Below are 10,903 nucleotides of genomic sequence, written 5' to 3'. Positions count from 1 at the left end.
CAGTGACAGGCCGTCCCCTTCATCAGGGTGTACTCGTTTTCACAGAAATCTGAAAATAACCTTGGCGCTCTTTCAGGCAGCCATATTTTCGGTCTGTGCGCTGTACTTTTACTCACCCGATCGCACACTGCCGAATAGTAAATGTCCTGTCTATGCACACCAACAATCTTTTACACGGCCCTATGGTCTGTGCATTTAAAGCGAACCTATCACTTGCTCACCTGCGTTGTGGTCCGATTGGTGTCGCTGCTCTCGGGGCCCAGCACCTCCTCCATCTTGTGCGATCACCGACCGCCTTGCTTTATGTGGATGAGGCATCCTACGTCATCCACACAGTGCCCTCCATTGTGCTCCTGTGCATGCACACTTAGCCCTGTGCGATCCAACATGCTAAGGGGTCTGACTAGCCAAGGGAACTAATGCCCTAGCGACTAGTCCCTGAGCTCATTAGCATATCATAAAGGATCTTTTAGAAATCCTTTTTCTAAAGATCTTTTTATCTATGCTAGTGTATACAGGGACAATTAGGCAGGAATTAGCAATATACACCCAGAACTGCTCGTGGGTCTGCGTGCATATTGCACCTGACAGGGTCACTTTAACGTGCCCATATAACTATAATCATACCGTACAAAAGAGTTAATAAATAACATTTACCATATGTTTACTTTACGTCGGCATATTTATTATAAACATTCTTTTAGTTTTTTTAGGATATTGGAACGGTTATAAGTTTAAGGAATAAAGCAAGCAGGTACTACCCGTCTATGATGGAGTGATACGCAAAATACATGTAAAACACAATTTAAAAAGGAAGAATAGACACCGACAAAAGATTGTTTGCACTTGCTAAAATTTAAAGGGAACCTGTCACCACTTTTTCGGCCTAGAAGCTGCGGCCACCACCACTAGGCTCTTATATACAGCATGTTAGAATACTGTATATATAAGAGCCCAGGCCGCTGTGTAGAACCATAAAAAACACTTTATAATACTCACCTAGAAGGTTGCTCCGGTGCCCAACAGTCGGATGGGTGGCGTCATTCTCGGGCAGCGGCGCCTCCCCTTTTGGCCATCTTGGTCTTCCTTATTCTGAAGCCTGTGTGCATGACGCATCCTACGTCATACACACGTGCCGGTCCCATGCAGGCGCACAACAATCCTTTGATCTGTCCTGCTCAGGGCAGATCAAAGTGAGCCTGCTCAGGACCTCAATGCCGGCGCGTGTGTATGACGTAGACGTGTCATGCACCGCGGCTTCAGAATAAGGAACACCAAGATGGCCGAAAGGGGAGGCGCCGATGCCCGAGAATGACGCCACCCATCCGACTGTTGTGCACCGGAGCGACCTTCTAGGTGAGTATTATAAAGTGATTTTCTTTGTCGCTCCATTGGGAGACCCAGACAATTGTTTTTTTTTTGACAATTGGGTGTATAGGCTATGCCTCCGGAGGCCGCACAAAGTATTACACTTAAAAGTGTTAAGCCCCTCCCCTTCTGCCTATACACCCCCCCGTGCTCCCACGGGCTCCTCAGTTTTTTGCTTTGTGCGAAGGAGGTCAGACACGCACGCACAGCTCCACAGATTGGTCAGCAGCAGCTGCTGACTATATCGGATGGAAGAAAAGTGGGCCCATATAGGGCCCCCAGCATGCTCCCTTCTCACCCCACTCTTGTCGGCGGTGCAGTTAAGGTTGAGGTATCCATTGCGGGTACGGAGGCTGGAGCCCACATGCTGCTTTCCTTCCCCATTCCCCTCAGGGCTCTGGTGAAGTGGGATCCTATCGGTCTCCAGGCACTGAGACCGTGCTTCATCCACAACTCCTGGGAGACTGCTGGATAGGAGCCCGGGTATCGTTCAGGGACATGGCCCTGCTATTTGGAGGTACTCTGTGTCCCCGTGGGGACCGCGCACAGCAACACTCCAGCATTGCTGGGTGTGCTAGTGCACCGGGGACCGCGGCGCTGACCGGGTTAATATGTGCCATTACACACTCAGCGCTGCTGAGTGTGTTTATGTATAGGGACTGCCGCACTAACCGCCGCTGCCAGGTTCACTCAAAGATGCCACTGACAGGCAGATGGAGCTCTGGTTGAAATCTATCTATGAAGCTATCGGCGCTTCTTTTGCCCCAGCATTCGCAGCCGTATGGGCGCTGCAAGCTATCTCAGCAGGTCAAGCGCAAATCGACGCAGCCACACGCACGTCCGCGCCACAGGTGGCGTCCATAACCACACAGACTTCGGCATTTGCGTCTTACGCTATTAATGCTGTTCTGGACTCTGCGAGCCGTACGGCGGTTGCAGCCGCCAATTCGGTGGTACTCCGCAGGGCCTTGTGGCTACGGGAATGGAAGGCAGATTCTGTTTCCAAAAAGCGCTTAACCAGTTTGCCAATTTCTGCCAACCGATTGTTTGGCGAGCGTTTGGATGACTTTCGGCCTCCCCACTCCGCATCTTCGGTCGGTGGCAGGCTCTCCCGCTTTTGCGACACCTGGCTGCCACGGGTAAGATAGAGTTCACCTCTCGTCTCCCGACTCGATTCTTCAGGTCATCCCCGCCTCCCGAGCGAGCCGAGGCTCTTCTGCAGGCGCTGGGCACTCTGAAGGCAGAAGGAGTGGTAGTCCCTGTTCCTATTCAGCAACAGGGTCACGGTTTTTACTCCAACTTGTTTGTGGTCCCAAAGAAGGACGGGTCTTTCCGTCCTGTCCTGGACCTGAAACTTCTCAACAAACACGTAAGGACCAGGCGGTTCCGGATGGAATCCCTCCGCTCCGTCATCGCCTCAATGTCCCAAGGAGATTTCCTTGCATCGATCGATATCAAGGATGCATATCTCCACGTACCGATTGCTCCAGAGCACCAGCGCTTCTTGCGCTTCGCCATAGAAAACGAACACCTGCAGTTCGTGGCACTGCCGTTCGGCCTGGCAACAGCCCCACGGGTTTTCACCAAGGTGATGGCTACTGTAGTAGCGGTCCTCCACTCTCAGGGTCACTCGGTGATCCCGTACTTGGACGATCTGTTGATCAAGGCACCCTCTCTAGAGGCATGCCAACACAGCCTCGACGCTACCCTGGAGACTCTCCAGAGTTTCGGGTGGATCATCAATTTTCCAAAGTCAAATCTGACACCGGCCCAATCGCTGACATATCTTGGCATGGAGTTTCATACCCTCTCAGCGATAGTGAAGCTTCCACTGATCAAGCTCACTACAGACAGGGGTACAATCTCTCCTTCAAGGCCAGTCACACCCCTTGAGGCGCCTCATGCACTTCCTGGGGAAGATGGTGGCAGCAATGGAGGCAGTTCCGTTCGTGCAGTTTCACCTGCGTCCACTTCAATGGGACATCCTACGCAAATGGGACAGGAAGCCGACGTCCCTCGACAGGAACGTCTCCCTCTCTCAGGCGACCAAAGCTTCCCTTCGGTGGTGGCTTCTTCCCACTTCATTATCGAAGGGGAAATCCTTCCTACCCCCATCCTGGGAGGTGGTCACGACGGACGCGAGTCTGTCAGGGTGGGGAGCGGTTTTTCTCCACCACAGGGCTCAGGGTACGTGGACCCAGCAAGAGTCCTCGCTTCAGATCAATGTTCTGGAAATACGGGCAGTGTATCTTGCCCTGAAGGCGTTCCAGCAGTGGCTGGAAGGCAAGCAGATCAGAATTCAGTCGGACAATTCCACAGCGGTGGCATACATCAATCACCAAGGCGGCACACGCAGTCGGCAAGCCTTCCAGGAAGTCCGGCGGATTTTGATGTGGGTGGAAGCCACGGCCTCCACCATCTCTGCAGTTCACATTCCAGGCGTAGAAAACTGGGAAGCAGACTTTCTCAGTCGCCAGGGCATGGACGCAGGGGAATGGTCCCTTCACCCGGACGTGTTTCAGGAGATCTGTTGCCGCTGGGGGGTGCCGGACGTCGACCTCATGGCGTCCCGGCACAACAACAAGGTACCGGTGTTCATGGCACGGTCTCAAGATCCCAGAGCTCTGGCGGCAGACGCCTTAGTTCAGGATTGGTCGCAGTTTCAGCTCCCTTATGTGTTTCCTCCGCTGGCACTGTTGCCCAGAGTGTTACGCAAGATCAGGGCCGACTGCCGCCGCGTCATCCTCGTCGCTCCAGACTGGCCGAGGCGGTCGTGGTACCCGGATCTGTGGCATCTCACGGTCGGCCAACCGTGGGCACTACCAGACCGACCAGACTTGCTATCTGAAGGGCCGTTTTTCCATCTGAATTCTGCGGCCCTCAACCTGACTGTGTGGCCATTGAGTCCTGGATCCTAGCGTCTTCAGGGTTATCTCAAGACGTCATTGCCACTATGAGACAGGCTAGGAAACCAATGTCCGCCAAGATCTACCACAGGACGTGGAAAATTTTCCTGTCGTGGTGCTCTGCTCAGGGTTTTTCTCCCTGGCCTTTTGCCTTGCCCACTTTTCTGTCCTTCCTTCAATCTGGACTGGAAAAGGGTTTGTCGCTCGGCTCCCTTAAGGGACAAGTCTCAGCGCTCTCTGTGTTTTTCCAGAAGCGCCTAGCCAGACTTCCACAGGTACGCACGTTCCTGCAGGGGGTTTGTCACATCGTTCCTCCTTACAAGCGGCCGTTAGAACCCTGGGATCTGAACAGGGTGCTGCTGGTTCTTCAGAAACCACCATTCGAGCCAATGAGAGATATTTCTCTCTCACGCCTTTCGCAGAAAGTGGTTTTTCTAGTAGCAGTCACTTCACTTCGGAGAGTGTCTGAGCTAGCAGCGCTGTCATGCAAAGCCCCTTTCCTGGTTTTTCATCAGGACAAGGTGGTTCTGCGTCCGGTTCCGGAATTTCTCCCTAAGGTGGTATCCCCCTTTCATCTCAATCAGGATATCTCCTTACCTTCTTTTTGTCCTCATCCAGTTCACCAATGTGAAAAGGATTTGCACTTGTTAGATCTGGTGAGAGCACTCAGACTCTACATTTCTCGTACGGCGCCCCTGCGCCGCTCGGATGCACTCTTTGTCCTTGTCGCTGGCCAGCGTAAAGGGTCACAGGCTTCCAAATCAACCTTGGCTCGGTGGATCAAGGAGCCAATTCTCGAAGCCTACCGTTCGGCTGGGCTTCCGGTTCCCTCAGGGCTGAAGGCCCATTCTACCAGAGCCGTGGGCGCGTCCTGGGCTTTGAGGCACCAGGCTACGGCTCAGCAGGTGTGTCAGGCGGCTACCTGGTCGAGCCTGCACACTTTCACGAAACACTATCAGGTGCATACCTATGCTTCGGCGGATGCCAGCCTAGGTAGACGAGTCCTTCAGGCGGCGGTTGCCCACCTGTAGGGAGAGGCCGTTTTACGGCTCTCTTACAAGGTATTATTTTACCCACCCAGGGACTGCTTTTGGACGTCCCAATTGTCTGGGTCTCCCAATGGAGCGACAAAGAAGAAGGGAATTTTGTTTACTTACCGTAAATTCCTTTTCTTCTAGCTCCAATTGGGAGACCCAGCACCCGCCCCTGTTTTTTTGTGTACACATGTTGTTCATGTTGAATGGTTTCAGTTCTCCGATATTCCTTCGGATTGAAGTTACTTTAAACCAGTTTTTAATTCTTTTCCTCCTCCTTGCTTTTGCACCAAAACTGAGGAGCCCGTGGGAGCACGGGGGGTGTATAGGCAGAAGGGGAGGGGCTTAACACTTTTAAGTGTAATACTTTGTGCGGCCTCCGGAGGCGTAGCCTATACACCCCAATTGTAAAAAAAAAACAATTGTCTGGGTCTCCCAATTGGAGCTAGAAGAAAAGGAATTTACGGTAAGTAAACAAAATTCCCTTCTTTATGTTCTACACAGCGGACTGAGCTCTTTTATATACAGCATGTTAGAATGCTGTATATAAGAGCCCACTGGTGGTGGCCGCAGCTTATAGGCCGAAAAAGTGTTGACAGGTTCCCTTTAATAATTTAAATATATAGCAAACACAAAATCCTAGAAAAAACAAAATCAGAAAAATGCCCAACATGGTACCAGAACCTGTTTCCTATGCCAAAATCTAGCACAGGTACAAAGTCCATATAACCAGCATGATAAACCAATGGAGACATGTACTGTAAATCCGCTCCTCAGCATTGAAACTGCAGCACCAAGAACGCAAAGTGCTGGAATTCTGGAAATCACAGGATGGAGAGACGTTAGTGATACGGAAATTGTGAAAACATGGAAACAGAATTTTGAAAATTTCTCGATTTATTCTGTATTGCGTATGAGCGCCTGTGCAAAAAAAAACAAAACAAACAAAAAACCTGCGCTTACAACCTTGGCTGCTGTCAAAGGTTATTAATGGTTCTCTGAGGAATATTCTGCTGCACGGAATGCTCTTGAGCAAATCATCAAGATCCGCTTCTGGCAGCTCCTGGGCACTTGTCAACCAATGTCATCCAGATGTGCCCATTAGAAGAGAAGGCATGTTCCTGCTACTATGAGTAGCCTAAATGTGCTACCATGGCCATCAGTGTCTCCGGACTTATCTCCTGTCTCACACATCTGGGATGTCATTAGTAATTGCAAAGTATGCTGCCAGCAGTGGATCTTGATGAGATGAGTGCATTCAGCATGGCAGAAATACCATTGATGCAACCTGTCACAAGTACCGAGCCCCTGAGCATGGTACTGCCCGCTCATCACTAGTTCCGAGTACTGAGCACCCGGGCATGGTAGTGCCCGCTCATCACTAGTTACAAGTACCGAGCCCCTGAGCATGGTAGTGCCCGCTCATCACTAGTTCCGAGTACTGAGCACCCGGGCATGGTAGTGCCCGCTCATCACTAGTTACGAGTACTGAGCACCTGAGCATGGTAGTGCCCGCTCATCACTAGTTACGAGTACTGAGCACCCGAGCATGGTAGTGCTCACTCATCACTAGTTACGAGTACTGAGCACCCGAGCATGGTAGCGCCCGCTCATCACTAGTTCCGAGTACTGAGCACCCGAGCATGGTAGTGCCCGCTCATCACTAGTTCCGAGTACTGAGCACCCGAGCATGGTAGTGCCCGCTCATCACTAGTTACGAGTACTGAGCACCCGAGCATGGTAGTGCCCACTCATCACTAGTTACGAGTACCGAGCATGGTAGTGCCCGCTCATCATTAGTTACGAGTACTGAGCACCCGAGCATGGTAGTGATCACTCATTACTAGTTACGATTACCGAGCACCCGAGCATGGTAGTGCCCGCTCATCACTAGTTACCAGTACTGAGCACCCGAGCATGGTAGTGCCCGCTCATCACTAGTTACCAGTACAGAGCACCCGAGCATGGTAGTGCCCGCTCATCACTAGTAGGCATACCAATCTCATCAGGTCCTAAAGTTTTATAATGAATGTAGTTTGTATTTCTTTGTCGCTCCATTGGGAGACCCAGACAATTGGGGTGTATAGCTTCTGCCTCCGGAGGCCACACAAAGTATTACACTTAAAAGTGTAAAGCCCCTCCCCTTCTGCCTATACACCCCCCCGTGCATCACGGGCTCCTCAGTTTTTATGCTTTGTGCGAAGGAGGCACACATGCACGCATAGCTCCACAATTTAGTCAGCAGCAGCTGCTGACTATATCGGATGGAAGAAAAGAGGGCCCATAACAGGGCCCCCGGCATGCTCCCTTCTCACCCCACTCTGGTCGGCGGTGCTGTTAAGGTTGAGGTACCCATTGCGGGTACATAGGCAGGAGCCACATGCTGTTTTCCTTCCCCATCCCTTAAGGGCTCTGGGTGAAGTTGGATCCTAATCGGTCTCCAGGCACTGGGACCGTGCTCCCTCCGCAGCCCCTGGGGAATCTGCTGGACAGGAGCCGGGTATCGTCAGGGACAAGGCCCTGCTACTGTGAGGTACTCTGTGTCCCCTTGGGGACGGCGCATGGAGCGCTTGTGTCATACACGCTGCAGCACTGCTGGGTGTGTTAGTGCCCCGGGACTACCGCGCTGACCGCGCTTGTTTGCCGGCCGCGCTTATAACTTTAGTCCCCGGCTTCTGCGGCCTAGTACCGCATACTCCCGCCCCCGGGCCTGCCAGTCAGGGGAAGGGTGGGACGCTGCACTGGACGTCAGCGCTGAGGGCTGGAGCATACTTTGTATCCTCCTCCCCCCTCACTGAGCACCGTGGGGCACCAGATTCCCGCACTTTCTAGGGCACGCCCACGGCCCCCTCCTCACAGAACGCCGGCAGCCATTCCTGTCAGCACTTCTGAAGCTGGAGAGGAGAGACAACACGGCTCTGGGAGGCCCAGGCAGAGAATCTGGTGGTCACACAACCGCTTTGGGCGGTCGGTAAGCCGCACCTGTTTCTAGGTGCTGGCCCCCCTGGGTGCCGAAGTGTATATATATATATATATATATGCTTATATGCTATACATTTACTCTGTACGGCGCACTGTTGGTTTTTGGCTATATACCCTCCCGGATTGTACTCAGAGGAGACAACAGCATGTCGTCCGCAAAAAGCAAGGGTGCCAAAGCACAGGCTTACTTTGCAACCTGTACCTCATGTGCGGCTATGCTACCGGCAGGTTCCACCTACCCTCATTGTGTGCAATGCTCGGCCCCTGGGGCACTTACTCAGCCGGAGCCTCTGCCACTGGTGGCCCAAGTGGAACCACCTGCTACCACTGTCCAGGTGACAGGGACGGAGTTTGCAGTATTCGCTGACAAACTTTCTGAGAGTATGGATAAATGGTCTGCTAAGATATTAGAAGCCTTGCAGTCCAGGCCGGTAACACAGGCCCCGGGCACTGTTGAATCATTGACCCCAGGCCCCCCTCTGTTGGAGCAGCAAAGTGCTCCTGGGGTGACTCATAGGTCCCAAGGTGAGGTCTCTGACACGGACCGCAGTCCCAGACCGCCTAAGCGGGCTCGCTGGGAGCTTCCCTCGACTTCATCACACTGCTCAGGGTCTCAGCAGGAGGACTCTCTAGAGGATGAAGCGGAGGTGGCAGATCAGGATTCTGATCCTGAGGCCGCTCTCAACCTAGATACACCTGAAGGAGACGCCATAGTGAATGACCTTATAGCGTCCATCAATCAGGTGTTGGATCTTTCTCCCCCAGCTCCTCCAATTGAGGAGTCAGCTTCTCAGCAGGAGAAATTCCGTTTTAGGTTTCCCAAGCGTACAATGAGTACGTTTCTGGATCACTCCGACTTCAGAGAGGCAGTCCAGAAACACCGAGCTTGTCCAGATAAGCGCTTTTCTAAGCGCCTTAAGGACACACGTTATCCCTTCCCACCTGACGTTGTCAAGGGTTGGGCTCAGTGTCCCAAGGTGGATCCTCCAGTCTCCAGACTGGCGGCTAGATCCATAGTTGCAGTGGAAGATGGGGCTTCACTCAAAGATGCCACTGACAGACAGATGGAGCTCTGGTTGAAATCCATCTATGAAGCTATCGGCGTGTCCTTTGCTCCGGCATTCGCAGCCGTATGGGCACTCCAAGCTATCTCAGCTTGTCACTCGCAGATTAATGCAGTCACACGTGCCTCTGTTCCGCAGGTGGTGTCCTTAACCTCTCAGGCGTCGGCGTTTGCGTCCTACGCCATTAACGCTGTCCTGGACTCTGCGAGTCGTACGGCGGTAGCATCCGCCAATTCGGTGGCAGTCCGCAGGGCCATGTGGCTACGTGAATGGAAGGCAGACTCTGCTTCCAAAAAGTTCTTAACCGGTTTGCCATTTTCTGGCGACCGCCTGTTTGGTGAGCGATTGGATGAAATCATTAAACAATCCAAGGGAAAGGACTCATCCTTACCCCAGTCCAAACCAAACAGACCTCAACAACGGAAGGTACAATCGAGGTTTCGGTCCTTTCGGCCCGCGGGCAGGTCTCAATTCTCCTCGTCCAACAGGCCACAGAAGGGTCAGACGAACTCCGATTCATGGCGGTCTAAGTCACGTCCTAAAAAGACCGCCGGAGGAACCGCTCCCAAAGCGGCCTCCTCATGACTTTCGGCCTCTTCACACCGCATCCTCGGTTGGTGGCAGGCTCTCCCGCTTTTGCGACGCCTGGCTGCCACAGGTACAAGACCATTGGGTGAGAGACATTCTGTCTCACGGTTACAGGATAGAGTTCAGCTCTCGTCCCCTGACTCGATTCTTCAGAACATCTCCGCCCCCCGAGCGAGCCGATGCTCTTCTTCAGGCGGTGTGCACTCTGAAGGCAGAAGGAGTGGTGATCCCTGTTCCTCTTCAGCAACAGGGTCACGGTTTTTACTCCAACTTGTTTGTGGTGCCAAAAAAGGACGGATCTTTCCGTCCTGTTCTGGACCTAAAACTGCTCAACAATCACGTAAAAACCAGGCGGTTCCGGATGGAATCGCTCCGCTCCGTCATCACCTCAATGTCCCAAGGAGATTTCCTAGCATCAATCGACATCAAAGATGCTTATCTCCACGTACCGATTGCACCAGAGCATCAGCGCTTCCTGCGTTTCGCCATAGGGGACGAACACCTTCAGTTCGTGGCACTGCCTTTCGGCCTGGCGACAGCCCCACGGGTCTTCACCAAGGTCATGGCAACAGTGGTAGCAGTCCTACACTCTCAGGGACACTCGGTGATCCCTTACTTAGACGATCTGCTTGTCAAGGCACCCTCTCGAGTGGCATGCCAACACAGCCTGAACATTGCTCTGGAGACACTCCAGAGATTCGGGTGGATCATCAATTTCCCAAAGTCAAATCTGACACCGGCCCAATCGCTGACATATCTCGGCATGGAGTTTCATACTCTCTCAGCGATAGTGAAGCTTCCGCTGGACAAACAGCGTTCACTACAGACAGGGGTGCAATCTCTCCTTCAAGGCCAGTCACACCCCTTGAGGCGCCTCATGCACTTCCTAGGGAAGATGGTGGCAGCAATGGAGGCAGTTCCTTTTGCGCAGTTTCATCTGCGTCCACTTCAATGGGACATT

Source organism: Anomaloglossus baeobatrachus, chromosome 9 (assembly GCF_048569485.1).
Source record: "Anomaloglossus baeobatrachus isolate aAnoBae1 chromosome 9, aAnoBae1.hap1, whole genome shotgun sequence".
NCBI lineage: Eukaryota > Metazoa > Chordata > Amphibia > Anura > Aromobatidae > Anomaloglossus > Anomaloglossus baeobatrachus.
Note: the sequence above shows the minus strand (reverse complement) of the source record.